The following is a 12,009-nucleotide window of genomic DNA, read 5'->3' on the forward strand; positions in this document are numbered from 1 at the left end:
TGAGCATGCAAACGTGGTTTAGGAGTGGTGAGCTAGCTAAGCTAATTAAACCCAGTTGGGTGGCCCACATCTGTGTCCTGGCACTCAGGAGGTAAAATCAGGGTAATCAGGAATTCAAGGTCTTCCTCCACTGCAGAGCAAGTTCAAGGCCAGCCTGGACAATGAGACCCTCATTCAAAAAATAAATAAGAACCAGTGAGAAGGCTCAGCAGATAAAGGTAGCTGCCACCAAGTTTCATGACCGGAGTTTAATCCCCACAACCAATGTGCTGGAAGAATGTAACTCCCACAAACTGCATTAACTAAAAGCCCAAATAATCCAGGTCCGTGGGAATACTTCATTTTCTCCATATTCTCCCCCAAAAGGCACACACACACACACACACACACACACACACACACACAAAACCAAAAAAAAAAAAAAAAAAACTATCATTTAAAATTAAAATAAATAAGCTAATGAAATTAAATAGTTTTTTGCCGGTTTTGTAACTTATTAGCTCTGCCCAATAGAACATGGGCAACAGAAATACTTAAATGTGCTGAGCTCTTTTTTTTTTTTTTTTTGGTTTTTCGAACAGGGTTTCTCTGTGTAGCTTTGCGCCTTTCCTGGAGCTCACTTGGTAGCCCAGGCTGGCCTCGAACTCACAGAGATCCGCCTGGCTCTGCCTCCCGAGTGCTGGGATTAAAGGCGTGCGCCACCAACGCCCGGCCTGTGCTGAGCTCTTAAATGTGGCTAGTGCTAATCAAGAATTTAATTTTTTGTTTTAGTTTTAATTCATCCATAATCAAGTCTCTTTGAGCAATAGAAAAAAATCTGGTTTTCCTGGTCTAAAGACCAATTTGTGAGTATAAGTTATAACTGTTGCCCATAGGTTGTAGCTAAATCTCAAGCCATTGATTGGGAGCTCAAATGAAGTTAGGTAATTGGATATAAATTTTTCTTCAGAAAAAGCAATTTTTTTTTTCAGAGATTGCTTTTCTTATTTAACAAACATCAAAAACTATCAGGGGGTGGACTGAAGAGAGTGATTAGCTGTTAAGAGCACTTAAGGCACTTGCAGAAGACCTGGGTTCGGTTCTCAGTACCCTCATGGTGGCTCACAACTGCCAGGAACTCCAGTTTCAGGGGATCTGATCCCTCTCCTGACTTCTGCTGTCACGGCGCGCACACACACAAGGCACACACACACACACACACACGGCACACACATATACTCAGGCACACACAAATACACACAAAGATCTTTAAAAACCACCATGTAAAAGAAGAGCTGTCATCTGCAAAACACAACATAGGAAGTGAGATGTATACAGACTGGATATAGTTATATCCCAACATCAGCTGCTTACTGTGGAAAGGATGAATGGGTGAAAGAGTGGACAGACAGACAGTTGGACAGACGAACAACCAGAAAACAAGGACGTGTGAAGAAGGGGGAAGTTGGGGTGGTGAGAGTCATAATGAGCCAAAACTAAGCAAGGACTTCATTCATGAGGACATTCCCCTTGTGGTTTCGGTTAGAAGTGAATCTACACTATACCCTAACAAGACCAAGCTGATGAACTGTGTTAGCTCATCCTTTCAACAAGTATTGTGGACCCTGTAACTCATGTCGCTTCAGGACAGACAACTGTGATAAACTCCAGGACATCATGTGGAGCATGTGTGCCTGCCCTCTGGGGTACTTAATCAGCCCCATAGACAGGTAACAAAAATTCTGAGGTAAAAACTTCTAAAGGTGCCAGCACACAAAAGAGACTTCTAACCCAGCCCAGGCTAGTCAGGAAAAGAAACTTCTAGAAAAAAGAAAAGGAAAGGAAAGAAAATGCTATCTGCCTATTGAATCTATCTCATATGTATGTTCTCATGGAAATTTTCCTTGTGTTTGGCATTACATCACTGACCTTTTCAAGGGTGCTCACTTCTTGAGTACACATCAATCAATATAAATTTATTGAATGCCGAAAATCCAAGTGCCTCATTTTCCTGGGTTATTCTCCATGTGCTAGAAGCTGAAGTTACAGGAAGACAAACACGTCCCTGGAGAAAAATAAGTTCCCAGGTCAGAGACTTCAATAATTTTCCACATAAGAAAAACATAATACTGCTTTGTAACACAACATTTCTTCAGAAGTTCTTTTTTAAATTGTGATTTTTCTATCCAAATTAAATCTAGACATCTCTCCAAAATAAACTTCAGAAAGGCTAATAAAAGAGAAAAAAACACACTAAAATATAACTTTAAATATTTCAATGCGATTAAATCCATTAATAGGAAATTCTTTGTGCACTGTTTTATTTTATTTTTGTATTAGTGTTTTGCCTGTTTGTAGGTCTTTGTTCCACATACAGGCCTGGTGCATGAGGAGGACAAAAGAAGGCATTGGATTCCCTGGAACTATAATTGCAAATATAGGTGTGGGCTGCCACATGGGTGCTGGAAATCAAACCTGAGTCCTCAGCAGCAACAGCCAGTGTGCTGTTAACAGCTACCCTATGCAGCCCTCCAGGAAATTCTTCTAGGCTAGCAACATCGCATAGATTTAATTGACAGTCTGGAGTCAAAATCAGGTTGCTCTATTTACAAGCTATATGACCTTAGCAAGTTAGCTAACTTCTCCATATCTCTCTCTCTGTCTCTCTCTCTCTCTCTGTGTGTGTGTGTGTGTGTGTGTGTGTGGTTTTTCGAGACAGGGTTTCTCTGTGTAGCCCAGGCTGCCCTGGAACTCACACCGTAGACCAGGCCGAAATCCACCTGCCTCTGCCTCCGGTGTTGGGATTGAAGGTGTGTACCACCATGCCCAGCTTCGTGTTTCTATTTGTAATAGGTAAATGAGTGATAAACAGTCCCTGCTTCACAGAGCTGATGAATTAAATATGCATATTATGGGGGATTTGAAAGCCTGGGGCTGTGTTGCATACCCGTGACCCCAGCACTTGGAAGACTGAAGCAGGAGGATCAGGAGTCCAAGATCATCCAAGGCTACCTAGAAAGTTCAAGGACAGCATGAGCTATATAAGACCTTGGCTAGGGGGAAAAGAGAAACAATAAGGAATTTGAAATAGTGACCACCCTGATGACTAAGTATTATCTAGTCTCATTAATTACAATGCTTCTAATTCCAGGAAATTCTAAAAACCAAACAAATAAAATGCATAGTTCAGGAGAAGTTAGAACAAATGTGGGAAGAAGGCATCCCTCAGGTTCACGAACTTTCGTCATTCTGTCCTTTTGCTCCACTTGGGGGACAGAAGAGGGCCCCGGGCACATCTGTGAAGAAATCTGAACTCAACGGCATATCACCTTGAAGACTCTTCCCAGGAAAGTCAGCAGACAAGATACAAATTTCCTAATTCAGAGGCGTGCGTGTTGTCTTTGTGTTTACTTCCCTGTTGCTGTTTTTTTTTTTTTTTCTTCCCTTTCCAAGACTTTGGTGGAATGACTCAAAAGAAAAATGCTCACGATTACTAGAAAGAATCCAAAACGCCACGAGTGAAAACAGTCGCAGCATGGCCGCACGGCATGCTTCCTCCCGAGGGCCGAGATAAGGGCGGGGAGTCTACGGGATGTCTCCTCGACCAAGCAGCCTAGGAGTGCCGTGTACCCTTCGGTATACCGTTTCCAAATCCTCGCCATCTGGAAATCACCCCGCGAGGCTTCGGGGAGTTCCTCGTGGGTCTGGGGAATCTAAGGTGACCACTGCGAGCACCCGCGGGCCCCTGCTCGCTCGGGGGACCGGGGGATGGGATGGGGAAGGGGGGGGGACACGACACGCTCTGCACCGCACAGCTGCCCACGTCAGGACCACGAGTGCGAGCACCGGCACACGGGGCGGCTGTCCTCGCTCCCGCCTCGGGACGTGCGTAGCTGCAGCGCCGCGCGCGCCCCGTGCGGCTTTTCCTCCAAGCCCCCGGGATCAGCCCCGACGTCCGGGAATGCCTAGGTTTTCCCCGTCTCACCGGCTCCCCGGTGCTGCGGCGGCACCCCCCCGTCCCTCCCGCCACGCGCCCGGGAGGAAGGCGGAACCGAGCGGAGTGAGTCACCGTCACGTGGGCCCTGGGGGGGGGAGCGAAATCCGAGGCGGGCTGCGCAGAACGCATCCGCGCAGCGGCTGCCCGCGCGCGCTTCGCCAGCCTTGGCGCCCCGCAGCCTCAGTGGAAAATTTTCAGGAGGCGAACTGAGGCTGCGCGGCGCGGGCCACGCCCCTCCCTTCCCGCCCGGTTCCTCCTTTCCCCTCCCACCCACCCCCCCGGGGAACAGCCCCTCCCCGCCCGCGCGCTGCGGCGCAAGCCCCGCCCTCCCCGGGGAACCGCTAGCGCCGACCCCGCCCCCCTCCCCTGGCTCGGCCTTGACTTCCCCGTAGCTCCACGCGCTGGCCGCCGGCGCGGCTGCAAGGCGACCTCGTGTGTGAGCGAGCGCCTGGCATCCCGAGGGGGCGAGGAGCGGCGCCCTGGCGCCTCCACCGCCGCCACCCCAGCTCCACGGTCGGTCGGGTCCCACACCTCCTGGATGGAGCGGGACGGAGGGAGGAGCGGTAGGGATGGGCGTCTTGCGGGCTCCGCGAGGGGAACCGATGGTCGCCTAAACAAAGCTCGTCCTGGACTTCACCCACCTGGAACGTAAACACTAAGTCGTCCTCCTCCCCCCATCCAGAAACACGCCTCACAGAGTTTCTCCCCGAAGCAGCCGTTTTGAGGAGCTTGACCTCACCCACCCAGGGGTGACAAATGGCTACCCCATCCATGACACCCGTGGGCTGTAAACGGGGTGTTGTGGTGTGCGCGGTTCGCCTCAAGAAAACAAATGACTCGGTTGACACGGGTGAGTGTTGCAGAATGCGGAGGCATCCGGTGCAGTGGCGTGGCATTAGCTCCAATTGTCCCCACACCATGTCCCCAAAGATGCAGGCTTCTACATGAGACAGCATTGTGCCAAAGATTTCTGCCAAAACAGAGTTTCTGTGAGTAAAGATCTCAGAACCAAGCCCATAAATCTCTCTCCCCAACCAGAATTGCAAGTATGTTAATTTTAATAAATCCTCATTTCAGTATCATAGCCTTGGGCAAAGAAAGATCGGGAAATTGAAGGCCAAGAAGGTTGTCTGTCCAATATATCGATAAACCCCTGTCCTTTCTCTGTGAACAAGAAGACTGCTCATACGTTAAAAAGGAAAAAAAAAAAGTCACATTTTGGAAAATTGTAATGATCTGAGATTTTGTTTTTCAAAACAACTGAATGTAGCAATTGTTACAATCAACAAAGCGTGCATCTGTATACGTGCACACACTCCTTGTTTTCTCGCTTACTTTTTCATTCTGAGTGTGAACATTCCGTAAACCTGTGGACATGTGTGAGAACAGGTGTGATAGGCTTTCACTTTCCAACCCATTCATTGCTGATGGGCAGGTGTCAGGGAAGAGAACTAGGTCCATAAATCCTTCATCTTCTCTGCCATTCTTTCCTACACCTGGCTAAATGGACCACAGGCAGGGCCACTCGGAAATGCCAGTGATAAGCATTACAGAAAGCACCTAAATCAAGCCATCCCTCATCTTTAGGGAGGAGACAGAAAGGGTGCTGATGCTGGGTCCCTGGAGAGTTTCCCAGTCTCACTAACATTAAACATTTATACTAAAGTATCTGTAAATCTACCCGAATATTTCTTAAAAGGTCTTTTAAGGCTGTCTTTTAAGGGGCACCAGAATTTTATTCTTGTGGAGGAAAGCATGCATTGAACATGCTTACCAATACATGGTTTCACTGCATAATGCCCTTTTTATACATGATTGAGTTACTTGGTCCCGGTCAATGGAGCATGAAACATCACAGCAGCTCTGCCAGGGAATGTTATCCCCCTTAATAAAATTGGCTCAGAATTGACACCTCTGTCCTCTCCAGTGGATGTCTGCCCTTTGACCCCCAAAACCATTCTAGTCAGCCTGTAGTCCTATTGGGAGGCACCCCCAGGATATTAAAGAGGTCAGAATTGGGGCGGAGTGGGGGGACATGAGTTGCAACTAGTTTTAGAGAATACTATCATGGCCAAAAGTTACCCTCAAAACTGCTCTTTCTGCAAAGCTCCTACTATGTGTATGTGCTGTAGTCTACGGCACTTTTCATTGCAATGAGCATCTGTTGCACTTGTGCCTGGTTGACGAACCCTCTGTGGTAGCCAGCACGGGTGCCGCCCGACGATTCTTCCTGCCGACATCCACGCTTAGCTGTAGTCTTCTGCGTTGAATCAGGACTTGTCTTTGTGGGTAAACACAATATGACAGAGGAAAGAAGTGTGTCTGAAGAGCAGGTCATAAAGGCAGCTTCTGCGTTGGTCTGTCCTCAGTCGTCTGCACTAGGATAAGCCAGGAGCCACGTCGTCGTCGTCGTGGGGACTGATAGAGGAGCCTTCAAGAGGAACCAACTGGCCGTACTGACGTGCCACAGTGGGAGAGAAGGATGCTGAAAGGGCTGTCGCAGCCCTTAGGGAGACAGCAGGGAACTACAGCCCCACTAGAGACTGCAGCTTTGGAGTCGACCACAAGCAGAGCACCCAGCTGAACTTTTGAATTCCTGATTGGCAGAGACCTTGAGAACTAATAATTGACGGCTGTTTTCAGCCAGTAAGCAAGGATAATTTGTTACGCAGTGATCGAAACCTAACGGAGTATCCTCCAGCCTCAGAAACATGCCCCGATCAGCAAGATCCTCAATTCTGTTACTTTGGACTTAGCCATTTTACAGAAGCTAAAGTCCTCTTTTATTGAGCACCTTCTATACATGATCCCAAGAATAGCATGTACAAAGCAATGGGGGAGGAGGGTCAAGAAAAGGATTTTCTAACGGACCCAGAGGAGGAGATTAGTATTGAGAAAACATGGAATGTGACAATGTGAATAAAACTGGAAGCCATTTTAATACGTGAAATAAGCCAAGACTTACACTGTAGGATCTCATGTGAAATTTAAATTAGTTGAGCTTATAGAACTACCTGGTGGGATATCGTGGTTAAATCTGAAGATGGCAAGGTCAAGTGCTTACTGTACAAGCACCAGGACTTGAGTCTACAGCCACAGAACCCACATTTCCTTTCTTTCTTTCTCTCTCTCTCTCTCTCTCTCTCTCTCTCTCTCTCTCTCTCTCTCTCTCTCTCTCTTTTTTTCCCAAGACAAGGATTCTCTGTATACCCCTGGCTGTCCTAGAACCTGATCTGTACACAAGGCTGGCTTCGAACTCAGAGATCCACCTGCTTCTGCCTCTTGAGTGCTGGGATTAAAGGCGTGTGCCACCCCTGCCCCGGCTTGAACCCACATTTTTAAAAAAGATGAAGAGTATGGCAGCCCGCACCTGTAATCCCAGCCTTAGGAAGCAGGGACAGGAGGATCCCGGTGGCTTGTGGGCCAGTCATTCTAGCCAATCGGCGAGCACCAGATTCCCTAGGAAATCATGTGATCGGAAGATCAAGTGAAAAGTGATAGGGGAAGACACAGCACGTTGACTTCTAGCCTTTACAGTGTAAGCATGGGTATACATACACCACACATCGACACCACACACACACACACACACACACACACACAGAATGAATAGGAAATTTCAGTTAGTCAGTTTACAAGGGATATTGTACATCATGGTGACTATACCTAATAACTATATATTTTATTTTGAATACTCAAATGCAGATACTACTAAGCTTATTCGAGTCATTTCATATGTAAACACATTTCAAAATGTCTTTCATAAAATATGTAATTTTATTGGACAATTTAAAAATAAAATAAGAAAATATGGAACTCATGGGAATAAAGGAAAGGGTGTGGTTTGGAGGAAGAGGGAGGGGAGGAAAAGTAATTTTATTATCTTTCTATAATGCTAGTGTTTAAGTTTGAACTTTGAGTAACCCTGTCTTGGGACAAGGGAATCAGGCTGTCGTTTAAATAGATGAAACAAAGCTATTAGAAAGCAAGTCTTAGCAATTATTCTCATATCTGTGCTTGCAGAAGAGTGGGTCTGAGAAAAAGAGAAAACAAGAGTGTCCATCACAACCATTACAACAATCAGTCTGGTGTGTGTGACAGGTAAGGGGGAAAAATCAAATGTATAAATTCAGCAAATGTTTTGCTGTTGGCCACCTACGTATCACGTAGGATACTGGAGTGAAGCGATGCAGAAAGAGATGTGGGAGGGGGAAGATGCAGAGAATCAAAGATCATTAGCAGATAAACAACAAAAACAAGCAGTATCCAACCCTGGTGGAAACATCTGTATCATCCCCGCCAACTCTCAAGACTTGAAGAATATCAAGAAGAGGGGGCGGAAAGGATCTAAGAGCCAGAGAATGGAAGGGGCGCTGTGCAACACTGTCTTTCTGACACGACGTGGTCCTTCATTGCACATCTGCCTGAAACATGTACAAGACTAAGCCAACAAGATCAACTACCATTCCACCAAGCAGCACTAATGGAACTCAGTGGATTACAAGAAGAAAGAGAAGACATGAAGGAGGGAAGCCGGACATGGGAGTGCCTGAGAAAGTGGAAAGGGGTGTTGGGGTGGATATGACCAAGATACATTGTTCTCGTGTATGAAATCATCTAATAAGTAAAAGATATATTTAAAAATAAGGAACAAGCCAGATGTAATGATGTATGCCTTTATCTCAGCACTTGGGAGGCAGAGGCAGGCAGATGTCTGAGTTCAAGGCCAGCCTGGTCTACAGAGTCAGTTCCAGGACAGCCAAGGCTATGCAGAAATTCTATCTCAAAAAAACAAACAAACAAAAAACCCAACAATAACAACAACAAAAAGCATCCCACACCACACATCATGTTTTCATTTCATGTAGAAACACAATAAAAATAAAACAGTATCAACCTAGGCTGAAGTGCTCAAGCAAATATTTTTGAGGCTATGTTATTTAAGGATATAAAATGGAGAGAGAGTGCTAGAGAGGAGACTGAGATGGCCAAGGGCACAGCCAGGGGTGTAATGTTAAATAAGAAACACAATTTTATTCTGATTGCAATTCGAGGTTTCTAGAGGCTTTATGTAAGGGAATAAATGATTTCTCGCTTTATGTAAGAAATTTGAGCTGGGCATGGTGGGGCAAGCGTTTTAATCCCAACACTAGAGAGTCAGAGGCAGTCAGATCTCTGAGTGTGAGGCTAGCCTGTTCTATAGAGAGATCCAGGACAGCCAGGGCTACACAGAGAGATCCTGTATGGAAAAACACCCCACCCACCTACCCACCAAAAAAAAGAGAGAGAGAGATTCTACTTAGGTTCAGAGAAGGTTTTCTGACTGCTGGGTAGGAAATGGACCGTGAGCACAGAGAATGGAAGTCCACATACAGGTTAGGATGGGAGTTAGGAGGACAATGGGCATGACCTGTTGATAGGCTGAGGGAAAAGCAGATTTAAATGAGAGTTTAAGGTAAGTATGTGGCTTGCGGGTTGAGCCCCTTTATCGACTACTGCCATTCCTTCAAATTAGCTGGGGTAGAAAAGGAACAGTTTTCATAGGGAACTCAAGAGTTCTGCTGTGGTGTGTAAGGGAGAAGGTAGATGCCCTTGAGTCAGGTTAGATAATCAGTTTCTTCTGCTTCTAGAGAAACCCAGCATTGTTTGTTTCTGCGTTTATGATTCAGGAGATATGGTGATCAAATTAGATTAAGCCTCACTCTTACCTGGTTACACTCCAGTAAGGGCAACAGGTAAAAAAACCACACACACACATAAATGTAACATAATTGCAGGTGGCAATGGGTGCTAAAATGAAAAAAAAAAAAAGCATTTCATTCATACACATATTTGAAAAGAGCTTCCTTTTTATAAGTGACTGGGCTAGATAGGATTAAACCAAGGCTGCCCTGAAAAGATTAGAGCTTTTCCACTGGTACCAGACAAAAAACTAGTATACAGACAACCCTAAAAGGAGCATCCAAAAGCTCTTGCTAGAGTAAGACCACTCTCAAATGAAATCATCAAATCCAGAAGTGCTAATGAAAGATGTGGCATTTAAGTTGAGTCTCTAAGGAAAACAAAACACTTAGATCTGTAGGAAAGGCAAGGAAACGGAGCATGAAGAACACTCTAAGAAGTAGGAGTGATTTGTAATTGAAAACAGTAAGCAGTACGTTTTGGCAAAAGCACCGAGCATGAAAGGAATATATTGATTATCTATTGATAAGTAGTAAACTATGCCAGAATGTAGTGGTTTAAAACAATGGACAGTTGTCACTTGTTTCGGAGGCCCAAGAATCCAGGCTGGGCTTACCAGATTTCTGTGACAAAGGTTTCCCCTGGGGACAAAGTCATCTTAAGGATGGACTGAGCAGGAAGAAGCCTCCAAGCTCATTCTTGACTCTGGCAGGCTTCTGGGATTCCCTGGTTTTGCCAGAGATAACAGCTTTTGCCACACGGATCTTCCCACGGGTAATTCAAGAGATGGTGGCTGGTTTCCCTTGACGGAAATGCAGAAGGAAGCAAAAGAGAGGAAGTTTGGCAAGAGAACAGGAAAGATGCAAGCCATGGACTTGTTTGAAAGATTATTTTATGTGCATGGTGTTCTCTCTCTCTCTCTCTCTCTCTCTCTCTCTCTCTCTCTCTCTCTCTCTCTCTCTGTGTGTGTGTGTGTGTGTGTATGCACCATGTGCATGCCTGGTGCCCATGGATGTTGGAAGAAGGCATCAGGTCTGAATGGTGGGATTGTGGATTGTTGTGAGCCATCATGAGGGTGCTGAAAATCAAGCCTAGGTCCTCTGCATGAACAAGAGCTCTTAAGTGCTGCGCTATCTCTCCAGCTCTCATGAAAGCCAATGTCTTTTTGTAACCAAGTTTCAGAAGTGAGGAGGTTGGAGAGATGGCTCAGCAGTGAAAATTATGTGCTGTTCTTACAGAACACTAGTTTTCTCAGCAGCCATGTCAGGAGCTCACAATAGGCTCTAACTACCATTCTAGGGGATCTCATCCCTCTAGTTTCTGTGAGCACATGCACACTACACACACACACACACACACACACACACACACACACACACACACCCCACTCAAATAAATAAGAAAATAAGTCCTTTTTTATTTTTTCAAACAGTGATGTGCTGTTATTTTTGCCAAGTACAGCCACATTACTAGGCCCAGTCCATGTTCATGGAGAGAGGATTTCTAAAAGGTAGGATAGGAGACCAGAAAGTAAGATTCACAGGGTCCATTATTGGCAGGGTAGACTTACAGGCGAGGCCACATCAGGGTCATGGATGCCAACCTCTGCAGGAGACTGGCTGAAAATGGAAAGTAGGGAGAAACAAATGCACTGTGGGCTGAAGAACTGAATAAACAAACTTTTGAGGGTCACACTTCTGTCCAGCTGTTTAACAAGGTTGGAGAAGTTAACTAATTACCTCCTCTCCGAAACAAAAAGCACTCTATTTTATCAGGGTCAAACAATTCTGCAGAAGGCAACTATCAGCCCTTGCTAAAAACAACAACAACAACAACTTCCAACAATGGTGCTGGATGGTGGTGGTACACGCCTTTAATCCCAGGAGGCAGAGGCAAGCAGATCTCTGAGTTCAAGGCCAGTCTGGTCTACAGAGTGAGTTCCAGGACAGCCAGGGCCACACAGAGAAACCCTGTCTTGCGAAACCAAAACAAACGTAAAAACAAAACAAAACAAAAACCCCACAAAACTTCCAACAACCTTCTTTGACAATGAACTCCAGAAAAATCTGAGCTATTGTGTGGCTGCCTTTCCCTCACAGGACAGGCTATCAGATTGCTCTCAGACTTCATTGGTTCCAGCAAGAAATGAATTTTTACATCACAAAACCCAGTGTGGGGGTGGAATACAGCTGTCCCAGCTCCAGTTGAAATTACAACTCCAGGAGTTGAGGAGCTTGAATCCTGAGTTCCAGCTCAGCCCAGACACGTTTTTCTGAAATGTTGGTTCAAAAACACTCCCCAAGTACATCTTACATCACAACTCAAAATGCATCGTATTTAGTCCAAATACA

This window comes from Peromyscus leucopus, chromosome 20, assembly GCF_004664715.2.
Source record: "Peromyscus leucopus breed LL Stock chromosome 20, UCI_PerLeu_2.1, whole genome shotgun sequence".
NCBI classification, from domain to species: domain Eukaryota; kingdom Metazoa; phylum Chordata; class Mammalia; order Rodentia; family Cricetidae; genus Peromyscus; species Peromyscus leucopus.